Genomic DNA, 12,652 nt, shown 5'->3' on the forward strand with positions numbered 1-12,652 from the left:
GTCCGTCCGTCCGTCCGTCCGTCCGTCCGTCCGTCCGTCCGTCCGTCTGTGCACACGATAACTCGAGTAAAAATTTAGATATCTTAACGAAACTTGGTACGTGAACTTCTTTTGGGCGTGGGACGGATGGTATTGAAAATGGGCGAAATCGGATAATAACCACGCCTACCTCCCATATAACGGTAATTTTAAGAAATACGAAAACTGCGATATTTTAGTAACTAGTGAAGATAATTCACTCAAAATTGATACTTACAATGAGTTTCAGACGGAAAACATGAATATTAAAAATTTTTGGAAAATGGGCGTAGCTACGCCCACTTATGGTTACATGTGTATATCTTGGTAACCGCTACACCAATTTCTTCCAAACTTGGCACAGTTGTTGGCCTTAGTACAGTATACTAAATGGCTGAAAATTCTAAAAATCGGACAATAACCACGCCTACCTCCCATATAACGGTAATTTTCAGAAAAACGAAAACTGCGATATTTTATTAACTACTGAAGATAATTCACTAAAAATTGATATTTGCAATGAGTTTTAGACGAAAAATAAGAATATTACAAAATTTTGGCAAATGGGCGTAGCCACGCCCACTTATGGTTACATGTGTATATCTTGGTAACCGCTACACCAATCTTCCAAACTTGGCACAGTTGTTGGTCCTAGTACAGCATACCAACTGGCCGAAAATTTCTAAAATCGGACAATAACCACGCCCACATCCCATATAACGGTAATTTCGAGAAATACAAAATCTTCGATAAATTAGTAAATATTGAAGCTAATTTATTCAAAATTGATGATTGCAACAATTCTTTACCAAGAAATACGTTTATGACAAAATTTTGGAAAATGGGCGTAGCACCGCCCGCTTGTGATCACATATAAATATGTATCTAGCTAACCGTTCTAGCAATTTGCACCAAGCTCGGTATGGTTATTGTGCTTGCCACATAAAAGCAAACCGTTGAAAATTATTGAAAGTGGACTAAAATTGAGGCCGCTTTTCATATAACGGTAAATTTCAGAACTGCTTGAAACTTCAAAATTTCGAAATCTAAGACGCTAATTTACTTAAAATTTATACACCCCAGCTTATCATGTAGCGGTAGCTTTCGGAAAGGTGGAAAACATATATTTAATACTTGCGCCGGGTATTTAATGTTCGGCTCCGCCCGAACTTAGACTTTCTTACTTGTTAATACTAACTTATTACTTGTAAAAATTTAGAATTTTGAACCTTCTTACAATTGCACAAAACAAAAAATTTGCACCTTAAGACAGCCAAAAATTTAAAGAGCTCTTTAACGTAACAATTTTCCTTGACAACACAGAACTTTTACACGCCTATTCTGCAACACTTTCATATTCGGATTTTGCTACGAATCGTAGAAATGGTATGCTGCAATCCGAATCGTATCTTTCTTTGAACTTTCGAAATTCGTAAAAACGAACGAGTAAGAAATTAACAGTTTTTTTGCGTAATTTTTAACGAAAAAAATTCTGTGTCGGAAGCGAGATAAAAATTAAGCAAAAAGATGTAAATCGATGTGTTTGCAGTAAATATTAGTGGTGTTCTTTTTAACAGATAAATTTGGTTTTCGCATATACGTATATTTTTATCCACTGCTTTATATGAACGAACAAAAAATAATGTTTGTTGCCCCTTATCGAGAAACTTGGGTACGGTTTAGTTATTAGTACAATGATTTTGGGTTGTTGTATCCAAACGCATCCCCCGAATCTAAAAACTTCAACAGGCACGTGTTGTCAAAGGATTATACTTTAACTTAAAACAAAGGTTCCGAGCTCTAGTTTATTAATGAATTCGGTTTGAACCATGCACTTTTTTTGTAAATTTCGATGTGGGTTCTGCGCAAAGATACAGTGGATGACATGGCCGGAGTCACATATATGCACAATAAATGTTGTATGCTTCCGCCCTCTTCTCCGGCAACAAAAAAAGGGAATTCTCATTAGTAAGGCTTGTAATCCCTAAGCGTGGCCGAAGGAAGAGGCAAGCGCGACCAGGTAGTGGACCTAACAAAGTGCATATTTTCAATGGCTTTGGAAGAAACTGTCATTGCAGTAACTGGATTGAGGACCAGTTTTTCAGGAATAAGAGGAGTTATAGCTTGTGGCTCATCAATTCAACCAGAAGCTGGCATAGATGTGCCCATGGTTACTATGCCCGACAGCTCCGCATACCTTTGTGAATCCATTGCCATAGAGCACTCTTACTCTGCTGTTATAATTGCAAATGCCTCAGAGTCCATAATTTTCCTCAAAATATGTAAAATCAATCAATTTTACAATAAACAAGCACATGATGAGTGTTTTTTTAATTTCTTTCCACTTTGTTTTCCTTCATTCAGCAGTCTTCGAAAAACAACTGATAGCTGGCAATGAGCATATTTTTCCGCAAGGGTTGCAGCATGACGATTTTTCGTTTTTCGTAACATAGCTACGAATTACGAATTACGAAAATTCGGGTTCTAGAATAAGGCTTTTAGCATTTGTTCGCAATATAGCAATTTAAAGAAACCACCCATTTATCCCAATATGGCGGCCGATCACAGTCCCACAAATCAGGTTTTTGGATAATTTTTACCTGCTGGAACCAATGGTGAAGGAAAATAACTTTACAGGACTAATTACAATTTTGCAATTAAATACGAATGTGACCCAATTATAAAATTGTAAAAGTAAATTTCATCTATCGTTTAACGATACATTTTCTGGTGTCATGTTTTAATTTATGTTTTGGTTTTAAGTTATGTAAAATACTTTTTGTATAAGACTGTATGTTTAACACCTTTTAAAGGTTTGTAAATTTCTGAGCGATTTTTTTGTGTTATGTTTTAAAAATATTTGTGAATTGTTATAGTCTGAATAAATTGAAAACGACGACCGCAGCTGTAATTTGTTCATCTTCATTATCTAAACGCTCTGTCGATGGTGATACGAATTTTTTGAACGCGGAAGAACTCATCTATCGCTCGAAATATATAAATAGAGCTAAGCTGGCCACAATCCCAGTTGTGGTGTTGTGGTGTAGTTCTGCCGTCGCCAAAAGAATTATCTACATAAGAATACGTGGAAGAATAATTTGATAGCTATGGTCCAAGGCTCGTCATTTTCAATTCGTTTAGACTATTATGCTTATAAAAATTTGGTAATTTTTTTCTGAGTTTGGTAATTTTTTTTTAGAGTTTTGGTAAAACATTCAAAATCTTTGTGGCAACACTGGTCCCGGTACATAAGCACATTTACAGAAACGAGTCAGCGGATGAACTAGCATGGTGCGGCTCCGCACTGAATGTGTCCCACGCGTTGGACATAAGCGTATAACAAATACGTTACATGATAATTCTGATCGCACGAATTATACGCTAAATATAACTATTTAAACAAGTCACTTAAAGCCAAATTAAAACAGTATTTTTATTTTTAACCAAATCATCAATTAGAACTAAAGCCGCGAAATTACTTATAGCGATTTCGTTTCTACAAAAAATGTTGCCTTCTCATCGCTCTCTTCTTAGTGTTTGTGCGTAGAGGGCAAGCAAAAATTACCGAATTTTATCACTGGAAAGCCAAGCAGAGGTGGAATCGTACTGGATCGTACAGGATTAACCGGCAGTTCTGGGTGTCCTACGACCCACTCAAAACCAAATCTCTCTTAGGAATGAGCAAAAAAGATACCTACAAACTTACTGCTGTGTGCAAAGGGCACTAGCCCGTTAGGGTAAATCCCAAAAGGATTAGATTGCCCTTCAACTGTAGTAGTTGCGATGACCCTGGCACAAAAATGACAATGAAACACTTCCTGTGCGAGTTTCCAGCCCTCGCAAGGATGAGGCTACGACACTCAGCAAACTACTCCTGCAAAATGTTTCAGAGTACAGCTGCCTCTCTTTCTAAATATGACGTACTGAAATGCATTAAAGCCGGCAAATGGCTGTACATAGGTTGCACGAGTTGTGGAATCAAAATGGCAAACGTGCTAATTGCTTGTCACCAGGGTAACAATCGACTTAAACCAACCAACCATTCATCTGGACTACTATTGAACTGTCAATGTTTTCATTTATACAAGATTGTACTGTCTGCTTGATTATAGCAATTTTATACAAAAATATGTATTGTATTTTGAAGTTAATTGTTTTCGTTACTTTCTTGTTCAAATACATGTGCTATTTTTTTTTGTACCTGCAATAAAATATTAGGAATATATCGGCACTTGAAATGCAAAAAGACGTAACATCACCGTAAATGAAATGGAAAAAGTCGTGACTAAGTTTTTATTTATTTTTTCATAAAATGATGTGGGGAGTTGTAATTCGATGAATTCATCATATAAATCAAAAAGTGAATTTTCGAATTCTTTACTAGTAATGACTTATTGCATTTCAACGATGATGTTTGTTACGTCCATTTGCATTCCAGGTGACGATATATTTAATTGCATATATATTTCTGAATTTTGAGTGCATATTAAATGCGCATATTTTTAACTTTTAAGTGCATGAGGTTCCGAGCCCTAGTTATTACATATAGGTTTGCGTATAACAAATACGTTACATGATAATTCTGATCGCACGAATTATACGCTAAATATAACTATTTAAACAAGTCACTTAAAGCCAAATTAAAACAGTATTTTTATTTTTAACCAAATCATTAATTAGAACTAAAGCCGCGAAATTACTTATAGCGATTTCGTTTCTACAAAAAATGTTGCCTTCTCATCGCTCTCTTCTTAGTGTTTGTGCGTAGAGGGCAAAGAGAAGGTTGCATTTTTCGGTAGAAACGAAATCGGCATTAGTTTATTTCTACGTTTGGTTTTAATTAAGCTTTGATGAGGTCTATTCTGCGCAGGTTCTAGTTTAATATAATTTTTTGTTGAGAAATTATTCGGTAACAATCAGAAATTAAATTTGTACAGATGTTAAATACCCAACGGGGCTAAAAGCGCTCCATTTGTGCTATTGGAGCGCTCCATAATCAGCAGTAAGCGCTCCGTTCCTAATTTCACACTTCATTTTATTTTAACATTGTGTGTCATTAGAAAGAAGCGCTCCCTTGCTGCTTCAAAGAAGCCCTTGGCGAGCGCTCAAGTAAAGCATTTAAAAAGCGATGCATGCAAATTTAAATTTTTATATTATATTTTTGTTTTAATAAGGTAATGGCGTTTTTTAAACCATTTGATGGGTTTTTCTTCTTTTCTATGTGATATACATATGAAAACACACATACATACATGGTTGTACATAAATTAACTTTTTTTCAAAAGAAAATATTTTATGTTACTTATCAAAATGATATTTATTTCTGAGCATTGATAGAAATGAAATATTTTTTTTTTTGTATTTTACTTTAGTACTGCTCCCTACTTGCTCCTTAGGGGAGCAGCCCACTTTTAGTCCCGTTGGGTAGGTATATTTGCACACATACATACAAATATATTTAATAGGATCCCTAAACCATTCCACAATTTTTGATATTTTGTACAAGCCTGAGTTATTTCTAATGGATTTGTTTTTACTGCATTAGAAAAATGAAAGTAGCGTTTTGGACAGAATCGAAATAGATTCAATTTTACCCAAAATACATATCGTCACCTGAAATGCAAAAAAGACGTAACAAACATCATCGTTGAAATGCAAAAAGTCATAACTAATACAAATTTCCAAATTGGCTTTTTGATTTATATGATGGATTTATGTAGTCGAATTACAATTCCCCACATCATTTTATGAAAAAAAATTTTAATATTAGTTTCGACTTTTGCCATATCATTAACGATGTTGTTACGTCTTTTTGCATTTCAGCTGACGTTATAAACCATGGTTCAAACCCCAGCTGACTATGAAGAAGTTATGAGGTAAATATATATATATAATAGCAGCTATAGGTTCTAATAAAACTTGCACTTTGCGTTTATACATACTTCTAGGAGTTTGGCGAGCTTCTCTAATTTCTTTACTTTGTGGTGTGCGTATTATTGTTTCACAAAAATCTATCTTTGTAAATTTTTGTTGCTTTCCACGAAAAAGCTTTTCATAGAAAACGGACTAAAATCGATAAATATTTATTTAAACTATAAAAAAATAAATTTGTTTTCAATACCATTTATTATAAGTAGGCGGTACCACGCCCATTTTTTCAATTTTGTTTAAAAATTATGTTTTCGTCTAAACTATTACTTCTTATGTTAACTTTGAAACATTTAGTTCTAGTTTTTAAATTTTTCATAAATGCCTGTATACGGGAGGTTCCGTGGCTTCATTCCAATTATTTTGGACCAAGAACAACCCCTAAACAAAATTTCGTTGAGTACCATTTTAGGCTAATTCGCTGAAGTACAACAACAAGTAATGTGTTTTCCGCTACTTTAATGAGCAAGCTTGTAATAGTGTATTGAAAAGTGCTGATTTTGCTGCATCGAGAAACATGATGTACTGATTTCTCCAAAAAAAAAGTCTGGCAACCCTAAAATAGTTGTAAATATACTATTTGACAGATTGAGTTCAAATATTCCAATGATTTAGAACTGTGTTGTTGCCTTACACATAAAAACAAGCAATTCATACAAAAACACGCTCAAGAAATTAAAAAGAAATTTTCTAGTTTTTAAATCGGGTTGCAGCTTTGAAGAAAAAAATGCTCGTATATATTCGTATTTTTAATATATTTCTTAAGGAATCAAGAGCAAAGTATTTTTTCAATCGACAGAAATAATGAAAAATATTTCTTGTGATTTTTCATTAGAACTGGAAACTAATATAAAAAAAGTGAAAAAATTTCGATATTGAATTTCATCCCTTTTTAATATAAAACCATATTTTAATATGTGCATACATAAGGAAAACTTGGAAACAAACTCACGTGGTAAGAAGTGACATAATCCCAAATTTTAAACTTGGGGTTATACCACTAAGCATTTGGTCACGGCTAGGGTTGCCAGACGTACTGCTTTTGGAAGTAAACGTACTCCTTTTTATTGTAATGTACTCTCTTGTACTCCCAAATAAAAATATCTGGAAATGTACTTCTTTATTATTTTTGTACTTCTTTTTTACTCCTTTTTCCAGCTATTAATATTTTATCATATACAGGGTGTAAAATAATAATTGTAAAGGGACCTTTATAGATTTTGCGAGAAGTAGTTTATTGTTAATTATCCACAGGTTTTACATAAACTTAACAATAAAATTAACTAGTTTTTAAATTTTAACTTTTATTTGGGTTTACCGGTGGTAACCACTTTGAGAGAAAAGCGCAAGTAAAAAAAGTAGTTTATTGTTAACTTTCCACAGATTTTACTTAAATTTTATTAATTAGTTTCTAAATTTCAACCTTCATTTGGGTTTACCAGCGGGTTTGGGAGAAAAGCGCAAGCGGCACGCAAGTCTTCCTCGGTTACTTTATTACTTATCTTCTGTAACCATAGGGCCTAGGCATAGGCTAATGTCCCCCATTTGGGTCCTTTATACTCCGTCTTTTGTTCAACATAAGTCCTCATACTCATACAAAAATCGAAAAGACCCGGAACTGGTGACTAGGAGGGTATTCAGTTATACAGTTTTTTTATTTCTTTTTTTTATACAAAGTCTAAAAAAATACACCTGAAAAAACGTGCGCCCCGCATGTACTTATCTCCCAAAGCTGGCAAATGCAAATAAGGATACAAATTTTAAAACTAATTAATAAAATTAAAGTAAAATATTTACAAAGTTAACAAAAAAATACTTTTTTTCGCAAATCTATAAAGGACCCTTTTATTTTTCAAAAAACCTGTGCGACAGTTATTATTTAACGCTCTGTACTTTGTCATTCATATTGTGGCAAACACTACTTAGTAAGCAAAGTTAAGTGTGATAGTGAACAGGTGTAAGCATGGTCGTAGCCAGGTAGGTGCAGGGCGCTCGGGTATAAAAATCAGAAAAATATTTAATTAATTATAAGGCTTAAAAAAATGGCCATACATTCAGGAAGAGTCTCTAATTTTTTTGTAGAATTTAGTTGGGGGAAACTTTCCTATAAGGGCGGTCATTGAAGAGGCGCTGAGCGAACGGGGAGTGGGCGTGGCACCTCCAACCCTCCTTTCGGGGAGGGCATGAATCGCCATTGACAAAAACCCCCGACCACCTAGGCGCCCTATTGGTCCCTAGGTATCCCTTAGAAAAATCGCCAAAAATCACAATTTTCACTTGCGTACACAGTATTTTTGCACTTTAATGCTTTCGGCATAGGCGGCCTACGGCCGCGCTTAGGGATTATAACCCTTACTAAGTAGAAATCTCCTTTCCGTGTTGCCGGAGAAGAGGGCACCTCTTCTGTTATCAAGGATATATAAAATGTCCTGTGCAAATGAATATTCAGCCTTTTTCAAGCCAAAATGCGAAAGTGAAAATTGTAACTTTTGGCCATTTTTCTAAGGGGCCCCTAGGGAACCATAGGGGGCCTAGGTGGTCGGGAGTAATATTTTTGTCAATGGCAAAGTGCATGCCCTCTCAAGTTCGGTTGGTGGTGTCACGCCCACTCCCCCTTTGATCACCATCACTTTTACGACCGCCCTTATTGGAAAGCCAACCCATTTATTTTTTACAAGCTTTTATTTAACTTGGTCATCCCGCGGAAATTTCCAATCGACTTTAAACTAACTTCCCGACAAGCTAGAGACTTGAAATTTTTAGCATATTTCCAATCACAATGACAATGCAATATAAAACACAGTAAAATTAATGGCTAACAGAGCGTAATTTGTCAAAGAACGTTAAAACGCTATAAATTTGTTAAATAATACGTATAGTTTCAGGCGCTAGTAAGAAAAATACCGGAAATTAGCTTCAGCTGTGTTTAGCATGGCCAAACACTTAAATTAAAATTTTTAAGAATTACATGATTTGGTTTCCTCACGCAGGGAGTTAGTGAAATACCGAGATACGATAAAAGGCACGCAAAATGCACATGCATGCATTTAAAAAGTGTACATACTTCTAATAACCCACAGGCGAAACAATTTTAGTTAGTACGAAGTGGTGAAAAGGATTAGCTTAGGTGAAAATGCTTCAGTTTAAGATAGAATTTACATTTGAAGAACTTTTCTATTTAAAGCAACAAGATAAAATCTTTATAAAAGCTGTGTGCTCATAGAGCGCTACTGCTATGCATATAACAGAAAGTAGGTGACGTCGATAACGATGTTTAAATGGAGGTTAGTGTTAACCAGAGATGGCGAAAATAACCCTTAGGGCCGTTTTTTCAATGTCTAGTTATCACTACCTCCCAGTTAAACGTCATTATCGACATTTTACCACCAGTTTGTGTTAACCGGATATTGAACGGCCCTTAATAATTTTTTGTCGTTTGACAGCGTGAAACTCTCTGTAGTGCGTTTGCGATTCGGTTTCAGCGTTCTACGTAAAAAAAAATGTTTATCAAATAATTTAGTGTTAAAGACATAAATCTGAAAAGTGCTCTAGCAACGTTACAAAATTTCAATTTACTTTGCATTCATCTTAAAGGCGCACATATTTTCATATGTACGGATATACATATCGTCGATGTTTTTGCAAAACCGCCCATCGACCAATTGCAAAACCGCCTATCTTACGGCACTGCAATTTTACAGGAGAGCGAAAAAACTGTTTTTTTTTTGAAGGCGTTGTCTTGATAGGCGGTATTTTCTCTAGCTATTATTTTACAAATCTGTTGTTTTAATAACGATTTTACGATTCTTATGGAAAAAATACTGGTTACCTGGAGTTCCAGGTTACCAAATCTAATTTTTGCCACAATGACGATTTAGGCAGTTTTGCAACTGGTCGATGGGCGGTTTTGCAAAAACATCGACGATATGTTTGTTCATATGTAGTTAACTTACATACATATGTTTCCACAGAATGCTATATTTCCTTGCAATATAGATATAAATACTACTTCGTTTGAAAACAGGTATGGTTTTCTTATATAAGTGTGCATAAATTTCCAAATAATTTGCAAAAATCTCCACATACAGAACAAACATAAACCAAAATGTATGCTATGCACTTATATTAAACGTTTTCACAGTTTCCTATGTTTGTCTTCATCGTAAGCAGGGATCACTCGATTTGTACATTTTGGCAGGTACAGAGTGGTATTGTTCGGAAATTCTTTTATTGAGCTGAACTTAAATTTCTAAACACCACTCTGTGTCTGCCAAAATGTACAAATCCGTACAAATGTACAAATCGGGTGATCTTCGCTTAACAGCCGCTTTACAGCGTTTTCAGTACTGCTAGTGATAGCAGAGCGTAATTTGCCTAAGTAGTATAGCTTTAGGCACTGGTATGATAGATTCTTTGGTGAATTCTTTGGTAAGGTAATATATAAAAAGTTCAAAATAAAATAATGAAAAAGAAATATTTGTTTTTAAACAAGCTTTTATTTAACATGTACAATCAAAAGAATAAAATAAAGTAGTGTTACAAAAGATTTTTTAGCAAGAAAATTTTGTAAAAACTGCAGTAAAATTAATAAAATAAAATAAGTTAAGCTTTCGTTAAAGTTACTAAAAGCCAAATAGTGAAAGCACTTACTCAAACTCTAGTGAAAATTACTAACAATTTGTACTGATTCACTTCGTTTTTAAGTTTGTCGCGCGAAAAGCGAACCCGCATTTACATATCTGCATACATACATAATGTGTACATATTAAGATATGTAAGTAAATGCCGGTTCGCTATTCGCGCGACAAACTTTTTTAAAACCGAAGTAAATCAATACAAATTGTTAGTAATTTTGATTAGAGTTTGAGTAACTTCTTTCGCTATTTGGCTTTTAGTAACTTTAAAGAAAGCTTAAATTATTTTGTTTTATTAATTTTAGTGCAGTTTTTACAAAATTTTCTTGCTAAAAAATCTTTTGTTACAATACTTTGTTTTATTCTTTTGATTGTACATGTTAAATGAAAGGTTGTTTTAAAAATGTATTTTTTTACATTATTTTATTAACATTTATTATTGCTTTGAAAAAGGTTTCTAAGATATCTTTGTTTGTTTGTACCTAATTAATGGTAATTTGTAACAATTAATTGCACAAAAAATTAAAAAAAAAATTGTACTCCTTTTTTATGTCTTGTACTGCTTTTTTTCTATCGAAAATATAAATGTACACCTTCTCCGTTTCAAAATCTGGCAACCCTAGTCACGACACCTAAGTTTTCTACTAAATATACTGTACAAGATCCCGATATTGGGAAGTCCTTTCCAAAGTAATGAAGTTTAATGCTAAAACTTACTTAATATTGCTGAAATATTGAGCGGACGTTTAACATTCGAAACAGACATGGGCTAAGTACAAAATATTTGCAAAACAAAGCAGGTGTCTGAGGAAAGTCTGGAAAATGTTTGCTTAAAGAATATCTTTAAGCTGTATTGTGATAGACGAGATTCGAAATTTATTAGGGGGATAACTCAATTGGAAAGTTTTTCATATACATATATGAACTCATTCCCTACCAACTTGTTATTGGTACAAACGTTGACAATATATGCATCTATAGGATATTAAATTCGACATCCACCCATACATTAGGCCCTTTTATTTAAAAACTGGTTTCAAAAAACAATTCTATTGGCAAACCCGGTTGCGCCATAATTACACGGTGCTGCAGTAAAAATGAGCTTTTTATGTTACCAAGTAGAGGTCGTAGATTTGCTCGAAATGTGTTTGAAAATTTCCTAACATCCTCTAAATCTCAACCTATTCATAAAATAAAAAAAACTTATGTCCGGCCTCACTTACAAAACAAAATTAGGCCCTTTAATTTCTCAGCAATTTTATTGGCTTTTGGGAAAATGGGTTGAATATGAGCATTTCCGACGGTCGGGAACTGTACGTTCGTACGCTTTTGAAGTTTAAAAACAAGGAAAACATAAAATGTAATATTTTTTTTTTTTTTATGTTTCGATAGCAATTCTGCTAAGTATATCTTTGGTGCAAAAGGGATGATCTCTCGATTTTTCAATATGCTAGCAATAAACATGCGGTCGCGAACGTAGGAATAATGGAAGTCGCTTTTGGCAGCAAATTGAAAAATGCAAGAAACTGCGAATTGGAACAGAATATTCCAAAGCTAACTGTTACGCAGTTTTTTTTGTAAATTGAAGGGTCCTTGATAGATTTTGCGCAGAAAGAATTTTATTGTAAATTGTCCAAAGATTTTACTTTAATTTTATTAATCAGTCAAAAAATTTTAATCCTAATTTGCATTCGCCAGCAGTGTAAACTTTGGGAGATACTTTGGGGAGTACTTTTTCTTAAGGTTTGTATAAAATACAAAAAACAGGAAAAACTGTATAGGGTTGGTCAAATGAATGGCCGTCCTAGTCACCAGTTCCAAGTCTATTCAATTTCTGAGTATGAGGTCTTACATATGAAGGACAAAAGGCGGAGTATAAAGGACTCAAAATGGAGGGAATTAGCCTAAGGTTACAGAAAATATGAAATAAATTAACCGACGAAGACATTCGTGCCGCTTGCACATTTCTCTCAAAGTGTTTCCCGCTGGTAAACGCAAATAAAGGCTAAAATTTAAAAACTAATTAATAAAATTTAAGTAAAATCTATGGAAAATTAATAATAAAATACTAT

This window comes from Rhagoletis pomonella, unplaced genomic scaffold (assembly GCF_013731165.1).
Source record: "Rhagoletis pomonella isolate Grant_MI unplaced genomic scaffold, Rhpom_1.0 Rhpom_scaffold_00009, whole genome shotgun sequence".
Taxonomy (NCBI): Eukaryota; Metazoa; Arthropoda; class Insecta; order Diptera; family Tephritidae; genus Rhagoletis; species Rhagoletis pomonella.